An 18,740-nucleotide genomic window follows, 5' to 3' on the forward strand; every position below is an offset into this window, starting at 1 on the left:
CAGGTGTTCACCAGAGCCTCTAGTGGTGAGAATGGACTGGGCTGCAACTGGCTCCAGGTCGCGACCCCCAGGGTCCCTCAGCTTACGCCCACAATAGGCAAAAGGAGGATAGGGATAGTAAGGGAATAAGCCAAGGTCGGGGCCAAAAGGAGACAAGGACAACAGAGTTCACGCCAAAGTTTCAGGGTCACAGGCAAACAATGATAATCGGGGACACGCCAAAAGGTCATGAACAGAAAAGAATACTAGAGAACACGCTAAGGTCGGTAACAGAAACAAATGTAGAGCACATGGCAGGCAGGAAACAGGGAGCCAAACACACAAAGGTTGATCAGCAGGGTGGGCCTGCAATGCACAGGTTAATATAGAGTTCTCTGATAGGAGCTAGGGTGGAGCCCTGCTAGAAGAAGGATTATAAAAGCAGTCAGGTGAGAGTCGGCTGGTCTCTAGAGATGAACACATGGAGACAGGTAAGCTGACAGACAAACTCTATTGCATAACCATGACTCTGCCTCATTGGGTTCCGGGTTCTCCAGATATCGCACAGTCCCAGCTCTTCCATAAATTGGGCTAACCATCAGATTGTTTCGCCGGAGGGAATCAATCCTTTGGGAATCGATCCTTTCTCTTATTGAGAACTTCATTAAAGTCCCCCTCCACTACAACTGGTATGTCCTCTTTATCTTCCAGAAATTCTGACAATTTATATAAAACCTCTTAATCTTAAAAGGAGGTGGAATATAAAGATTGGCCATGATATATGATTTGTTTTCTATCTAATAGTACAGAAACACATATCGTCCTTCTGTATCTATCTTGTTTTCCCTACAGAAGAAACGCACACCAGTTCTTACCATTGTGCTTACGCCCCTAGAATAAGAGGAGTGCACTGAATGGTATTGGAAACAAATTTTCTTACCATACAGGCCTGCGGTCGTGTCTCTCGTTAAGTGCGTCTCCTTTAGGCAGACCAAATCCGTCTGACCCTTCTCAAGTGTGGAAAAGAACATTCCAGGAGGCTATATTAAGAGTACTAGATTGCATCCAGGGGGTCTCTAGAGTATTCCTGGAGTAGTAGGGGGCGGGGGCAGAGGGCAAATGCTTTATACCCCTTCCTCAAAGAGAGAGCATACCAAATTATCAGCATTACACCATTTTCGATACTTTCATAAATATTGTTTACCAATAGATATACCTTAAAAAAAAGTGTTGTTGTGTTTATCTCATTTTGTGTGACTACACAGCGTACTTTCTTTGTGTCTGTGCTTTTTCTTTATATCTTTATCCCCATTCTGTGTATACCTTTTTTATATAAATAGTGATGTACCTCCCACTGCACACCTTCCATCCCCCTACCCACCTCTCATCCCTCTACCCACCTCCACCCCTCCCAACCACCCCCCTTCTCTCACTCTCCCCTCACTTGTGCTAACCCCAGGGTTTTTATACTTTTTCCAAGCTACTCCCCATTCCTTCCACTCCTACCCCCCCCCCCCTTGTTGTCTTTTGTATTGTAATAATCTCTCAATCTCCACCCCCCACCCACCAAAATCTAAAAACTCAAAAACATTCCAACAGATACTCTACCTGCTACATACATTGTGATGCTATCATACATATACCTCCCCCCTCCCCCCTGCTACCCCCACAGTCCATTGGTTTTATACTTATGGCCCAACAGTCTATAAATTATTTGGATTTTCTTCAAGCCATCTTGCTGCCTCAATCGGTGAATCAAAAAATTGGGTTCCCCCAGCTACCGTGACTCGTAAACGCGCAGGATACAATAGGCCATACAAAATGTTATGCTTCTACAGAGAGCGTTTAATCTCTATAAACTCTGCTCTTCGCTTTTGTAGTGTAGATGAATAATCAAGATAGAATGATATCCAAACCTAAAGAAATATATTATACATATCCTAAAGAAAATGTTCCCCATCTCCCTAGCTCTTCTTAGGAGGAACTATTTGTCCTTATAGTTGAGGAATTTTAGAAGGATTGACTGGTGGGGCCCACCCGATGGTGGTGCCCTGGCAGGGACTCTATGGGCTCTCTCTATTGAGAAATGTGATGAAAAGATGTTTTCCCCTAATGTCTGCTTAAGCCATTTTTCCAAGAACTCCACAGACTGTGGACCTTCAACCATCTCTGGGAGTCCCACCACTTGCACATTGCTCCTATGTGCCCTGTTCTCATATTCATCCATCTTTAACCACTTGACCACTGGGCACTTAAACACCCTTAATAACCAGACCAATTTTCAGCTTTCGGTGCTCTCACATTTTGAATGACAATTACTCAGTCATGCAACACTGGACCTATATGAAATTTTTGTCCTTTTTTTCACACAAATAGAGCTTTCTTTTGGTGGTATTTAATCACCGCTCGTTTTTTTATTTTTTGTGCTATAAAAGAAAAAAGACAGAAAATTCTGTAAAAAAAATGAATTTTTCTTCGTTTCTGTTATAAAATTTAGCAGATTAGTAATTTTTCTTCATACATTTTGGACAAAATTTATACTACTACATATCTTTTGTAAAAATAAGTACAAATTGGTGGATATTATTTGGTCTTTGTTAAAGTTATAGAGTCCACAAGTTATGGTGCCAATATCTGAAAATTGATCACACCTGAAGTACTGACGGCCTATTTCAATTCTTGAGACCCTAACATGCCTGAAAAGTACAAATACCCCCCAAATGACCCCTTTTTGGAAAGAAGACATTCCAAGGTATTTAGTAAGAGGCATGATGAGTTTTTTGAAGTTGTAATTATTTCCCACAATTCTTTGCAAAATCAAGATTTTTTTTACTTTTTTCTTTTTCACAAAATTGTCATATTATCAGTTTATTTCTCACACACAGCATATGCATACAACAAATTACACCCCAAAACACATTCTGCTATTACTCCCGAGTACGGTGATACCACATGCAGGGAGCACTATCAGGCGTTCTGGAGCACCCAGGACAATTCTGACATTTCTCTCCTACATGTAAAAATCATAATTTATTTGCTATAAAATTACATAGAACCCCAAAACATTATATATATATTTTTTTTAGCAAAGACCCTGGAGAATACAATGGTGGTCGTTGCAACTTTTTATCTCGCACGGTATTTGCGCAGCAATTTTTTGAATGCTTTTTTTTTGGAAAAAAAAACAGTTTTGTGCTTAAAAAAAAAACACAGTAAAGTTAGCCCAATTTTTGCATAATGTGAAAGATGAAGTTATGCAGAGTAAATAGATACCTAATATGTCACTCTTCAAAATTGCATACGCTCGTGGAATGGCGCCAAACGTCGCTACTTAAAAATCCCCATAGGCGACGCTTTAAATTTTTTTTACTGGTTACATGTTTTGAGTTACAGAGGAGGTCTAGGGCTAGAATTATTGCTCTCGCTCTAACGTTCACAGCGATACCTCACATGTGTGGTTTGAACACCGTTTTCATATGTGGGCGGGACTTACGTATGCGTTCGTTTCTGCATGCGAGCACATGGGGACAGGGGTGCTTTAAAACATTTTTTTTATTGTTCATTTTACTTTATTTATTTTAGTTTGACATTTTTTTCCCCAAAAATAATTTTTTTGATCACTTTTATTCTTATTACAAGGAATGTAAACATCCCTTGTAATAGGAATATGGCATGACTCTTTACAGTGAGATAAGGGGTCAATAAGACCCCGCATCTCACCTCTAGGCTGGGAAGCCTGAAATAAAAAATAAATAAAGATTCTGGCTTTGATCTTATTGGCAAGTTGGTAGAAGCACCGGAGGGCGGCGGGAGGTGGGGAGGGGGATTTCTATGACTGGGTATTGCAGGGTATCACCGAGTATGGCTGGGTATTGCAGGGTATCTCCGAATATGGCTGGGTATCTCTGAGTATGGCTGGGTATCTCCGGGTATGGCAATTTATGGCAGGGTATTGCAGAGTATTGGCAGGGTATTGCAGAGTATTGTCTGGAATTGTACTGCAGAGTATTGGCGGGTACTGCAGAGTATTGGCGGGTACTGCAGAGTATTAGCGGGTATTGCAGAGTATTAGCCTTTATTGCAGAGTATTAGCGGGTATTGCAGAGTATTAGCTGGTATTGCAGAGTATTATCAGGTATTGCAGAGTATTGGCTGGTATTGCAGAGTATTGGCGGGTATTGCAGAGTATTAGCTGGCATTGCAGATTATTGGCTGGTATTGCAGAGTATTGGCTGGTATTGCAGAGTATTGGCGAGTATTGCAGAGTATTAGTGGGTATTTCAGAGTATTGGCGGGTATTGCAGAGTATTAGCTGGTACTGCAGAGTATTAGCAGGCATTGCAGAGTATTAGCTGGTATTGCAGAGTATTAGCGGGTATTGGCGGGTATTGCAGAGTATTGGTGGGTATTGCAGAGTATTAGCTGGCATTGCAGAGTATTGGCGGGTATTGCAGAGTATTAGCTGGTATTGCAGAGTATTAGCGCGTATTGCGGAGTATTAGCTGGTATTGCAGAGTATTAGCGGGTATTGGCGGGTATTGCAGAGTATTAGCTGGTATTGAAGAGTATTGGCGGGTATTGCAGAGTATTGGTTGGCATTGGCAGGTATTGCAGAGTATTAGCTGGCATTTGCAGAGTATTAGCTGGCATTGCAGAGTATTGGCTGGTAGGGATGAGCCGAACACCCCCCGGTTCGGTTCGCACCAGAACTTTCGAACGGACCCCAAATTCGTACGAACTTTAGAACCCCATTGAAGTCTATGGGACTCGAACGTTCGAAATTAAAAGTGCTAATTTTAACGGCTAATATGCAAGATACTGTCCTAAAAAGGCCCAGGGGACATGGGTCAATGCTTAAAATGTTTTTAAAAATGGCCGTTTTGGCGGGAGCACTGATTTTATTGACGATTAAAGTGAAAAAAAAGTGAAATATTCCTTTAAATATGGTGCCTGGGGGGTTTCTGTAGTATGCCTGTGAAGTGCCATGTGTTTCCCGTGTTTAGAACAGTCCCTGCACAAAATGACATTAAACGGAAATAACATCATTTAAAACTGCTTGCGGTTTTAATGTTATATCTGGTTCCTGCAATATGGTTGAAAATCATTGAGAAAAATGGCATGGGTAGCCCTCCCTGCCCATTACCAGCCTCTTTGGGTCTTGTACGCATATTAAGGGGAACCCCGTACCCATATTAAAAAAAGGAAATGCGTGTGGCCCCCAGGCCCTATATACTCAGAACAGCAGTATACAGGCGGTGCAAACAAGACAGGGACTGTGTAGGTTTGTTGTGTTAAGTTGAATCTGTTTGTAATTTTCAACTGGTACATTTTTAAAGTGTAGCTCCAGTCAAAAACATTGCCACAACATTGTAAGCCCTCAAAGTGAATCTTGGTGGGCGCTGGAGCGCCCTGCTGTGAACGATTATATCAATAATTGTAATTACATGCCATTGTTGAACAGTGGTAGAAAAATTGACCTTTGGTGGTTGTGGTGCTGGTGCCACAACACTAAAAGTCCTCACAGTTACTCTGGGTGGGCACAGGAACGGGCCCTCCTGTGAAATATTATATCAAGAATTGTAATTACATGTCCCTGTTAAACAGGGGCAGAAAAATTGGGCCTTAGGCACTGGTGCTGATGCCACGACACTGCAACCTCTCCCATATACTCTAGTTTTATTGCAGTAATTAGCCCTGCTGCAAAGCATTGCATCAAAAATTGTAATTAAACGCCCCTGTTAAACAGGGGCCGAAAATTGGGCCTTAGGCACTGGTGCTGGTGCCACCACACTGCAACCTCTCCCATATACTCTAGTTTTATTGCAGGAATTAGCCCTGCTGCAAAGCATTGCATCAAAAATTGTACTTAAACGCCCCTGTTAAACAGGGGCAGAAAAATTGGGCCTTAGGCACTGGTGCTGGTGCCACCACACTGCAACCTCTCCCATATACTCTAGTTTTATTGCAGGAATTAGCCCTGCTGCAAAGCATTGCTTCAAAAATTGTACTTAAACGCCCCTGTTAAACAGGGGCAGAAAAATTGGGCCTTAGGCACTGGTGCTGGTGCCACCACACTGCAACCTCTCCCATATACTCTAGTTTTAGTGCAGGAATTAGCCCTGCTGCAAAGCATTGCATCAGAAATTGTACTTAAACGCCCCTGTTAAACAGGGGCAGAAAAATTGGGCCTTAGGCACTGGTGCTGGTGCCACCACACTGCAACCTCTTCCATATACTCTAGTTTTATTGCAGGAATTAACCCTGCTGCAAAGCATTGCATCAAAATTGTAATTAAATGTCCCTGTTAAACAGGGGCAGAAAAATTGGGCTGATGGCATCACCCAGAACCAGAAATGTTCTTCCAACATATCAGCGGAGGAGGAAGAGGATAGACAATCAACATAACAGGACAGTCACTCAGGATCAGCATAGGCAGTCTTGAAGGGATGTGATATTTCAAAAAAAATTATTCGGTTACATGAGCTTCAGGTGCTTGGTAGCTGTGGGTGATCCAAGACTGATTCATCTTGATGAAGGTCAGTCGATCAACTGATTCGGTGGATAGGCGCACCCTGTGATCTGTAACAAAGCCACCAGCAGCACTGAAGGTGCGTTCCGAAAGAACGCTGGATGCAGGACAGGCCAGTAGCTCAATTGCATACTGTGCAAGCTCTGGCCAGTGATCCATCCTCAAGACCCAGTAAGCCAGAGGATTTTTGGTGGGAAAGGTGTCCAAGTCTGACCTTGCCCCTAGGTATTCCTGCACCATGTAAATCAGACGCCGGCGATGGTTGCTGGAACCGATCATACCTTGAGGCTGTGGACTAAAAAATTGTCTGAAAGCATCAGTCAGATGGCCACCTTCTCCACCGCTCCTTCTGACCGATGCCTCAGCAACACGTTGTCCAGGACCAGGAGTTTGTAACCTCCCAGTCTCTGGGAATGCGTTGCACAGACCTTTCTGCAAGGCCTCCCAGAGATGTCTCATCCTCTGCACCCTCTGCGATGGCAAGATAAGGTCGGCAACCTTACCCTTGTACCGTGGATCAAGGAGAGTGGCCAGCCAGTAATGGTCCCTCTCCTTGATCCGAAGAATACGAGGATCCTTCCGCAGGCTTTGCAGGATCAGGGAGGCCATGTAGCGTAGGTTAGCTGAGGCATTCGGTCAGGAGTCCTCTGGGTCACTAAGGACAACATGATCCGCAGCTACCTCCTCCCAGCCACGTACAAGTCCACGTGTTTCTTGGGACTGTAAATCATCCCTACAAGACTGCTGCTGCTGATGCTGAGTGCCAGCCTCCACCTCCATGCTGACACAATCATCCTCCTCCTCCTCCTCCTCCTCCTCCTCTTCCTGTGTGATGGGTGGCACAGCAGGAACACTGTCTGGATAAAGGGGGCCTTGAGAGGCAAGGAAGTCCTCCTCTTCCTGCCTCTGTTCTGCCTTAAGTGCCCTGTCCATTATTCCACGCAGCGTATGCTCCAAGAGGTGGACAAGAGGTACAGTGTCACTGATGCATGCACTGTCACTGCTCACCATCCTTGTGGCCTCCTCAAATGGTGACAGGACAGTGCATGCATCCCTGATCATGCCCCACTGGCGTGGTGAGAAAAAACCGAGCTCCCCTGACCCTGTCTTGGTGCCGTAGTCGCACAGGTACTCATTGATGGCCCTCTGCTGCGTGTGCAGCTGCTGCAGCATGGCCAACGTTGAGTTCCACCTGGTGGGCATGTCACATATAAGGCGGTTCTTGGGCAGGTTCAACTCCTTTTGGAGCTCAGCCAGCCGAGCACAGGCATTAAATGATCGGCGGAAATGCACACAGACTTTCCTGGCCTGCTTCAGGACATCCTGTAAGCCCGGGTACCTGCCCAAGAACTGCTGCACCACCAGGTGAAGGACGTGAGCTACACAGGGCACATGGGTCAGTTGTCCCTGTCGGAGGGCGGAGAGGAGGTTGGTGCCATTGTCGCAAACCAATATTCCTGGCTTAAGCTGGCGTGGTGTCAACCACCTCTCGGCCTGCCCCTGCAGAGCTGACAAAACATCCGCCCCAGTGTGGCTCCTGTCCCCCAAACAAACCAGCGCAAACACGGCATGGCATCGTTTTGCCTGCGTACTTGCGTAGCCCCTGGAACGCCTACGGAGCACCGCTGGTTCTGAGAACAGAGCACTGGAAGAGGCCATGGAGGAAGAAGAAGAGGAGGGGGTGGAGGAGAGAGGTGTGCCACAACCAATAGTAGCATTTTGGAGGCGTGGTGGCGGAACAACCTCCAACACTACTGCACCTTGTCCTGCATCCTTCCCAGCTGCCAGAAGAGTGACCCAATGGGCCCTGAAAGACAGGTAACGTCCCTGTCCATGCCTGCTGGACCATGAGTCAGCGGTAATATGCACCTTACCGCTGACCGCCCTGTCCAGCGAGGCAAGGACATTGCCTTCCACATGCCAGTAGAGAGCCGGAATCGCCTTCCGTGAGAAAAAGTGGCGTTTGGGGACTTGCCACAGAGGAACCGCACATTGTAAAAACTCACGGAAGGGGGCCAAGTCTACCAACTGAAAAGGCAGCAGTTGAAGTGCTAGCAATTTAGCCAAGCTAGCATTCAACCGCTGGGCATGTGGATGGCTGGGAGTGAACTTCTTTCGCCGGTCCAGCAGCTGGGGCAGGGACATTTGCCTGCTATAATCGGACGTGGGTGTACTGCTAGCAGAGTGCCCGGAAGCACTTGGCTGTGACACACCTAATTCTACACCTTCATTCCTCTCAGAGCAGGTTTCAGAGAGGACTGAAGGTCTAGTGGGGTTGGAGATGCCAGCTGATGAGGAGCAAGGAGAGGTCCGCTTTGTTCTTTGGTGTGGGTCTTTGAGGTACGCTTGCCAATGAGCTGCATGGCAGGTCAACATATGTCCGGTCAAGCATGTGGTGCCCAAGCGGCTGATGTTTTGGCCACGCGAGATACGCTTGAGACATATGTTGCAAATAGCAGCGGTGCGATCTGATGCACTCGTCTCAAAAAAGGCCCACACCAAAGAACTTTTAGAATAACGCACAGAGGCAGCGCCCTGCACGGTGTGATTCAGTCGGTGTGATGCCCCTAAGCTGGCCCCCGGAGGGCATCCTGCCTCGTTGGACATGTGCCTCCTTCTCCTCCTCTCTCCTACCAGGCACCCACGTGGAGTCAGTGCCCTCATCATCCCCTTCCTCTTCATCGCTGTAGCAAACCTGGCAATATGCTGCAGCTTGTGGAACATGACTGCCAGATTGCTGTCCTTCTTAAGCATCCCCTCTCTCTGCATTCACGCTACTGCCTTCCTCTAGCTGAGTGTCATCATCAGAGCCTACAAAACACTGGGCATCCTCCTGGAGCATGTACCCAACACTGTGCTCAAAGAGTTCAGGAGACTCCTCAGGAGGACGTGGTGGGTCTAGGGTAGGAGTCACTGATGATGACATTGAGACGAGGGAAGACGATGCGTTGGCAGCTGCTTTGCTAGTACCCTGAGACTGGGTGAGAGAGGATGAGGAGGATGAAGAGGGCTTGGTCATCCACTCTACCAAGTCGTTGGCGTGTTGCGGTTCAACATGTCCAGCTGCCGAAAAGAAGGACAAGCGTGTCCCATGGCCACGTGCTGATGACAATGCACCGCGTCCACGACCAGCACTGTTGTCTCTAGACACAGAGCCTGCTTGCCCTCTTTTATCTGCTCGCGCCTGTCTGCCTCTCCTTGCTGGCCTTCCAGACATGGTAATGGCATGAAGGGAGTTGGGTAAAACAGCAGTTGGGTAGTGTATATTGTGCTGGAGGCACACAACACCCACTAACTCCTGCAGATGCCTGTATTATAGAACACCAGAGATAAAGGGGTATACTGTAAAGGAGTCACACAACACCCACTAAGCCCTGCAGATAGCTCGATTAGAGAACAGCAATAAAGGTTAGATACAGGTGTATATTGTGCTGGAGGCACACAACACCCACTAACTCCTGCAGATGCCTTTATTATAGAACACCAGAGATAAAGGGGTATACTGTAATGGAGTCACACAACACCCACTAAGCCCTGCAGATGGCTTTATTAGAGAACAGCAATAAAGGGTAGATACAGGTGTATATTGTTCTGGAGGCACACAACACCCACTAACTCCTGCAGATGCCTTTATTATAGAACACCAGAGATAAAGGGGTATACTGTAATGGAGTCACACAACACCCACTAAGCCCTGCAGATGGCTCTATTAGAGAACAGCAATAAAGGGTAGATACAGGTGTATATTGTGCTGGAGGCACAAAACACCCACTAACTCCTGCAGATGCCTTTATTATAGAACACCAGAGATAAAGGGGTATATACAGAGGTATACTGTGCTGTGCTGGAGGCACACACAACTTCCAATAACTCCTGCAGATGGCAGATGGCTCAAATAGAGAAGAGCTATGTAGGTGGATATAGCGGTGCGTACTGGGTACAGAGCACGCAGACAGCACGCACAAGCTCCTAACACTACTGACTGCAAGCTCTATTATAAAAGATAGATCACTAGCTATATAGGTGAGGTGAATATAGCGGTGTATACTGCGGTCAGGGCACGCAGACAACAACCACTACAGAAGAGCAAGATCGAAAATCGGCCGATAACGATCGGTGTATACTGTGTTGAAGGTACACAGAACACCCACTAACTGCTTCAGACGCCAACACACTACACAAGGCCGCCGCGCTGGCGGCCTTATATAGTGTGGGGCATGTACTACACAGCCTGAGCTATGATTGGCCACAGGCATCCTGCCTGTGGCCAATCATGGCTCTCCTCGCTGCTGGCGCTGTGATTGGCCAAGCATGCGCGGTCACAGTGCATGCTTGGCCAATCATGAGCCAGCAATGCACTGCGATGACGCAGTGCATTGTGGGCCGTGAGCACCACACGAATTTGGCGCGAACGGCCCATAACGTTCTAGGGTAGGAGTCACTGATGATGACATTGAGACGAGGGAAGACGATGCGTTGGCAGCTGCTTTGCTAGTACCCTGAGACTGGGTGAGAGAGGATGAGGAGGATGAAGAGGGCTTGGTCATCCACTCTACCAAGTCGTTGGCATGTTGCGGTTCAACATGTCCAGCTGCCGAAAAGAAGGACAAGCGTGTCCCATGGCCACGTGCTGATGACAATGCACCGCGTCCACGACCAGCACTGTTGTCTCTAGACACAGAGCCTGCTTGCCCTCTTTTATCTGCTCGCGCCTGTCTGCCTCTCCTTGCTGGCCTTCCAGACATGGTAATGGCATGAAGGGAGTTGGGTAAAACAGCAGTTGGGTAGTGTATATTGTGCTGGAGGCACACAACACCCACTAACTCCTGCAGATGCCTGTATTATAGAACACCAGAGATAAAGGGGTATACTGTAAAGGAGTCACACAACACCCACTAAGCCCTGCAGATAGCTCGATTAGAGAACAGCAATAAAGGTTAGATACAGGTGTATATTGTGCTGGAGGCACACAACACCCACTAACTCCTGCAGATGCCTTTATTATAGAACACCAGAGATAAAGGGGTATACTGTAATGGAGTCACACAACACCCACTAAGCCCTGCAGATGGCTCTATTAGAGAACAGCAATAAAGGGTAGATACAGGTGTATATTGTGCTGGAGGCACAAAACACCCACTAACTCCTGCAGATGCCTATGTAGGTGGATATAGCGGTGCGTACTGGGTACAGAGCACGCAGACAGCACGCACAAGCTCCTAACACTACTGACTGCAAGCTCTATTATAAAAGATAGATCACTAGCTATATAGGTGAGGTGAATATAGCGGTGTATACTGCGGTCAGGGCACGCAGACAACAACCACTACAGAAGAGCAAGATCGAAAATCGGCCGATAACGATCGGTGTATACTGTGTTGAAGGTACACAGAACACCCACTAACTGCTTCAGACGCCAACACACTACACAAGGCCGCCGCGCTGGCGGCCTTATATAGTGTGGGGCATGTACTACACAGCCTGAGCTATGATTGGCCACAGGCATCCTGCCTGTGGGCAATCATGGCTCTCCTCGCTGCTGGCGCTGTGATTGGCCAAGCATGCGCGGTCACAGTGCATGCTTGGCCAATCATGAGCCAGCAATGCACTGCGATGACGCAGTGCATTGTGGGCCGTGAGCAAAACACGAATTTGGCGCGAACGGCCCATAACGTTCGGAATTCGCTGAACGGGCGAACAGCCAATGTTCGAGTCGAACGTATGTTCGACTCGAACACGAAGCTAATCCCTATTGGCTGGTATTGCAGAGTATTGGCAGGGAATTGAGGGGTTACATTTCGGTGAGCAGAGATGTGGGCACTGCAGATGCAGCCCACAGTGCTGCTGATACCGATCTCTTCCCCCTCCCCTGTACCGATCGGTACAGAGAGGGGGAAGGAGGAACCGGCGTCATAACATGACGCCGGTTTGTTTACAAGTGATCACTCCGTCATTTGATGGAGCGATCACGTGGTAAACGGCCGCGATGAGCGGCCGTTTACCGTGATCCGGTCACGGATGCTCTCGAGTGCGCGCCCCAGGGGCGAGAGACGAATTCTGGGAGGACATCATATGACGGCCTCCCAGAGTTAAACAACTGCCCTGTAGCCGTCATTCGGCTATGGGCCGGTTGTTAAGTGGTTAAAGCCTGGAGGCCCATTAATTCTCTCATTACTTTAATTTCCTGTTTTAAGGGAAAGAAGTCATCTTCAATCAAACTCAGTCTCTCCTCTAGAGCTTTTGTCCTTTTCCCAACTTTTTTTCAAATCCTGGCCCATCACAAGCAGCTCCTCCTTAATTCCCCCAATTTGTTCACATAAGCTATTCAGTGAGCATTTACATGCGTTTACTGCAGTAAGTATATCCTTCAATGTTGGTTCTTCCTGTACTGCTGAAGCTGTTTGAAGGATAGATTCAGCCGGGGGAACCGGGATCACACTTTCTTCCCCCCTGTTATCTGCTATTTTTGTACCCGTTAATACTGTGGCTTTCTGACCCTGGCCTTGGCTCTTTCTATCGTGGAAGGTTCCTGATTGGGCCTTTGAACTTAGCTGTAGAGGCCCTTTGTTGGGTGATTTTCCAGGCATATGAGCAAACCTCTCCAATTTGGCTGCAGCTGCAGCCTGGCTCACCTTTTCCTTTGCTGAGTGTGTTACCAAAGGTCCGGTATTCTCCTGTTGTGACTGCTCCTCTCCCTTCTTTCTAGTCATACTGTCTGCTTTTATAGCAAAAAAGAGAGGGGAGTGGGGCAGGAGAAACCAAAAACCTCAAGAGCCTATTTAGGTAACAGCGATCACAGGTCAATTAGCTTCAATATAAATCACACGAATAGGAAACATAAGGGGAATACAAAGACACTGAAATTCAAAAGAGCCAACTTCCCTAAACTACAAGCCTTGCTAGAAGGAATAAATTGGGATAAAATCTTAGGAACAAAGAACACAGAGGAGAGATGGGTTTGCTTTAAGAGCATATTAAAGAAGGGGATTAGCCAATGCATCCCATTGGGTAATACATTTAAAAGAGAGAACAAAAGGTTGAGGGATCCTCATCAGCATTCAGACTTTATAAAGAATGCAAGAAGAAATGTAAGGGTTCGGATAGTAATCTCTAAGTAAGCCGGGGGTGTGGCCGGATAGAGGTGGGTGTGAGCGAGTAAGAGGGAGCGAGAGTGAGTGCCCGTGCTCCCTGCCTCCGCCCTGAGATTAGAGGAATGTAAGTCGTCTCCCCCTGCTGTGGCTCCGTGCTGAGCGCCTGGTCCGGGAAAGCGCCTGTCATCCTCACTCTTCTACTGCCGGCCGACGCTGTCGGAATTTGCCGAGACTATCCGAGCAGGGTCCCGCGGACGGCTTGGGATATCGCGAGACCTCGAGAGGAGGTCTGAAGCTGTACGATTCCATGCGACGGTGAACGAGGATATGCAGAGGAAGCTCCGTGGCTGACCCGGACCGATATAAGACTACTGATGGTATCCGGTAGAGTATACCATCCCTGTCATTTAATAGCAATCCCTGCTCCAGAATCTTGAGGTATGCTGTATAGCCCAGTGGGTCTGTCGGAAGGCAGTGGAGAAACCGGACAGGACCTGTATGCTTAAAGTCCTAAGGACGGAGATTGTGGGCTTGCTAAAGATAGATTGCACGGAAGCACATTGGTGTCCCCTGTTTTGATGGAATGCTTGTTTTCCCCTCCCTGTTTCTTGAATTTGTATTGCTAGTCGGTGAGAGTCCAGCTCCATAACATAACCAGTGTATGACTCCGGCATTGTGTGGCTAATAGATTGGCCGATTTTTCTTCTCCAAGTGCCCTTAGTCAAAAGTGGGCTTTTTGTTGAAGGGACTGGACTTAGTGAGATACGCTATCATATAACTATCCCCTACTGGCTCAGCGTCTTTCCTCTCTACGTAAACGCTACCATGCTTAGCAAAAGAGCTGCGGAGGACATGTCACATGGGGAGGGCAATCAAAAAACGCGCGCTGCCAAGGAAAAATTAAATCAAGCCTCTGCGGCCTCAAAACTTGAGCGCTTTGCACATGCGACTTCTCCAGGCAGGAAAGCACAACATCATCCACCAGGACAACTTAAAGCGCAGGGGACATTGGGGGATAGGAGAAGTGTGGGTCATTTGGCACCAGACCCTGGTACCCTACCTCTAGGAGGGGGGGTAGGTGAGCTACTACAGGAGGAAATCAAGATGACCCAAAGATCTGCAGGGGGCGTGAACCTACCCTACGAGAGATACTGCTGGCGGTCAATGAGTGCAAGAATTCTATCTTTGGCCTTGATAGTCAATTAAGAAATATCCAAAATGAACTACACTCCATGAGCCAACTATTAAGTAATACCATTGATAGAATAAATGCCTTAGAGGGAAGATTAAGTATGGTGGAGGATGAGCTATCCCCCCTACAGGAAAAAATAGTCGCACTCCAGAAACAAATCATCGCACAAGCATCCAAAATTGACGACATGGACAACAAGAACCGCAGGAATAATGTGCGATTAATTGGCCTGCCAGAGGGAAGCGAGGGTTCTAACCCCATAACTTTTTTGGAGAACTGGTTCAAGGAATTATTGGGAGATGTCTCCTTCTCCTCGCTCTCTTGTATTGAAAGAGCCCACAGAGTTCCTCCTAGATCTCATCTATTAGAGGGACGCTGCAGGCCAATGATACTGAAATGTATCAACTACAACGATCAAAATGATTTTGATGCAGAGAGTTAGGGGACTAGGAGACATCTTCTACAGGGGGACTAGAGTATCAGTACAGGGGCCCTTTTTTTTTGTTTTGTTTTGTTCTGCTTTGTCTCATGTTATCAATGGTTAATAGGGTGGGGTAGGGAGAGGGACGAGTAGAGGGACACAATGAATAGACTAGGGATGGGGGCTAAGTACCACGGGTTATTGAGTACTACAGGGTGAATCATATTGCGTATAAAGTCTATGTAAGACGCGGTCATAGCTGAGGTGGGAGGGTGGGGTTGTGGGGAGGTTGGGTGGGGAGGGGGGGGGGGGGTGTGAGGGGGAACACATATCTTGTGTATATATATCACTAGAAGCACTCTGCTTATGAACTCATGTTAGTGTATGGATGGGGAGCTATAAGTCACTGTTTGATACTTGAGAGAGATGGGTAAAATGACATAACAAATCGATTAGGGAATGGGTAAGCACTATGGGTCATAGAGTATTAGGATACCACATGGCGAATTAAATTGTACACAAATTCTATATTAGCTGTGGTAAATGAGGTTCTATAGCTGAGGTGGGAGGGTGCGGCTTGGGGGGGGGGGGGTAGGGGGAGTGGGGAAATATATATCCTGAGGGTATACATCATTACAACCACTGAGTTTACGAAGTCATAGCAGCGCCTTTTTTTTTTTTTTTTATGTTATTGACTTAGGCTATATTTGGTTGGGTGCGACCTGTTGACAATAGGTATTTGGATGGGGCTTTAACGATTTTCTTATGAATTTTTGGAATGTAATAACCTGGTGTTTTTGGGGGTCTCCCCTCTCCTCTCCCCCCCGCCCCCTTCCTTTTTTTTTTCCCTCCCCCCTCGCCTTCTCCCTCCCCTGGGCTTACCAACCATTAGAGTCGATGGGTAGGTGGAATATAACCTCATGGAATGTGAGGGGCCTGGGAGATCCTAAGAAAAGGGGGTCTGTGATGTTGGAGACGGAGGGAAGGGGACCTGGTTTGCTTTTTCTACAGGAAACCCACCTAACCCCAACCACGGCCCTTCAGTTACATAATCGGAAATTCCAGGCATACTACCATTCCTTCCACTCATCGTACTCTCGTGGCGTGAGCGTGTTAGTATGGAGGGGTACAGATTTTTTATGCAAAGAGTCCCACATTGATGGGGAGGGAAGGTTTGTCTTTTTGCATTACCTGATTGATGGGCAAGAATATGTTTTAGCCAATATTTATATACCCCCTCCCTTTAAGCTAGAGGTTATGTATAAATTCCTTATGTTTAGCTTGGGCAAACTGGGTGTCCCGTGGATAATAGTCGGAGACTTTAATGAAACTATAGATAAGCGCTTGGATAGATTCCCTTGTCCAGCTGGGAATAGAACAGGTGGACTATATGAATTCTTATTAGAAGTCGGTCTAAATGATATTTGGCGTACGCAACATCCTCAGGATAGGCAGTATTCTTGCTTCTCTAGTACCCACCAGACTCTATCAAGAATAGATATGGGTTTGGGGAACAAAGAGGCATCAGGGTTGGTATTAGACATAGAATACGTGGGATTTCAGACCACTCCCCTCTAGTTAAAACTTTGAACACGGGAGAGAGTGCCCCACTGGGAGAGTGGAGAATAAACCCTGCCTGGTTGGAACTAATTGACAGCTCTAACCTCCTAGTGGATCGGATTGGGGAATTTCTCCAAATTAATAGAGGGACAGCGGCGCCCGGAATAGTTTGGGACGCCTTAAAAGCCTTTATTAGAGGAATACTCATACAGAAAATTGCAATAACAAGAAGGGAAGCTCGAGAGCAAGAGAAAGAAATTAGAAATGATGTTATCCAGGCTGAGAGAGCGTATGTGGAGGACCCATCGCCGGGGAAACAACAGGCTTGGGTGGATAGCCAACAGATATACAAAATGGCACTCTTAAAAAAGGTAGAGAATCGATGTATTTTCCATCGCCAACACTATTTTGGCGAAGGAGAGAGGGTGGGTCGAGTTCTTTCCCTACTAGTCCAATCTAATGGTCCCTTTACAGCAATACAGGCAATTAAAACACAGAATGGTGATCTTGTCTCCAGGCCTCCCGATATTATGAAGGTACTTAGCGACTATTATAGAAATCTATATAAATCAACTATACAGGACCACGAGCGCCTGGCTATTAATTTTTTACATCAAACAGCTATTCCTATGCTTTCAGACCAGGATAAATTGAATCTTGACTTATCACTTACCTTGGAAGAATTAAAAAGTGCGATGACCAGTATGCCCAACTATAAATCCCCTGGCCCTGATGGGCTACCAGTAGAAATCTATAAACGATATAGTGAACAGCTGATGCCGGCACTACTGGAAACGTTAAACCATGCATTGGAAGCGGGAGAGCTTCCCGCTTCAATGCTGGAGGCCAATGTCACTTTAATTCTAAAAGAAGGGAAGGATCAACAAGAGGTTTCGTCATATCGGCCGATATCCCTGTCATGCTCAGACGTAAAAATCCTAGCAAGGTCCTAGCAGCTCACCTAAATAACTATATTCACAAATTAATACATCCAGACCAGTCCGGGTTTATCCCGGGCAGAACAACCAACACTAACATCAGGAGGGTTTTTTTAAATCTACAAATACCTAGAGACAATGATGGTTCAGGCGCCATACTAGCTTTAGACGCTACTAAAGCTTTCGATAGCTTGGAATGGGGTTATTTATGAGGCGTATTGGAGCGTTTTGGCTTCGGCCCTTTATTTATTCAATGGGTAAAATTACTTTATAAGGGACCCAGGGCAAAGATTAAAATGGGGACCCTGTTTTCCGACACATTTCACTTGGAAAGGGGGATGAGGCAGGGGTGCCCGTTGTCTCCCCTCCTGTTCGTGCTGGCTATGGAACCCCTGGCTGTGCTGGCGAGATCACGCCCGGACATCCAGGGATTCCGGCGCGGACCGGAGGAGGAGAAAATTGCCTTATTTGCAGACGATGTCCTGTTTTTTATTGGTGATATGGGCTCTACCCTGAATAACGTAGTGCAGGTGATGGGGGAATTTGGGCAACAATCAGGTTTGGTCATTAACTGGAGTAAATCAGCCCTTATGCCATTGTCGGGGTCTGGAGACTTAACATCGTCTATAGTTTCGGGATTAGAAGTGGTGCCCAAGCTAAAATACTTGGGTGTCTGGATCTCTAAAAATATAAATCAGTATGTTGAGGAGAATCTGGTACCATTATTAGCGAAATTGAAGCAGAAGGTTAACAATTGGTGTCGTCTCCCCCTGTCTGTGGCGGGGCGCTGCAATTTAGTAAAAATGATTTGGCAGCCACAGATTTTATATATTCTCCATAATTCCCCAATCTGGATTAACCAGAAGTGGTTCAACAGGTTGGAGGTATTGATTCGTGAATTAATATGGAAGAAGAGACAACCTCGGATTCGGCTACAGACATTGCAGCTCCCTGCAGAGAAGGGAGGAGTAGCGATACCACATCCAAGAACATACTTTTTGTCAGCCCAGCTCCAGCATCTAGCTGGGGC

This window comes from Lithobates pipiens, unplaced genomic scaffold (assembly GCF_037356315.1).
Source record: "Lithobates pipiens isolate NorthernLeopardFrog02 unplaced genomic scaffold, aLitPip1_a1.2 Scaffold_27, whole genome shotgun sequence".
Taxonomy (NCBI): Eukaryota; Metazoa; Chordata; class Amphibia; order Anura; family Ranidae; genus Lithobates; species Lithobates pipiens.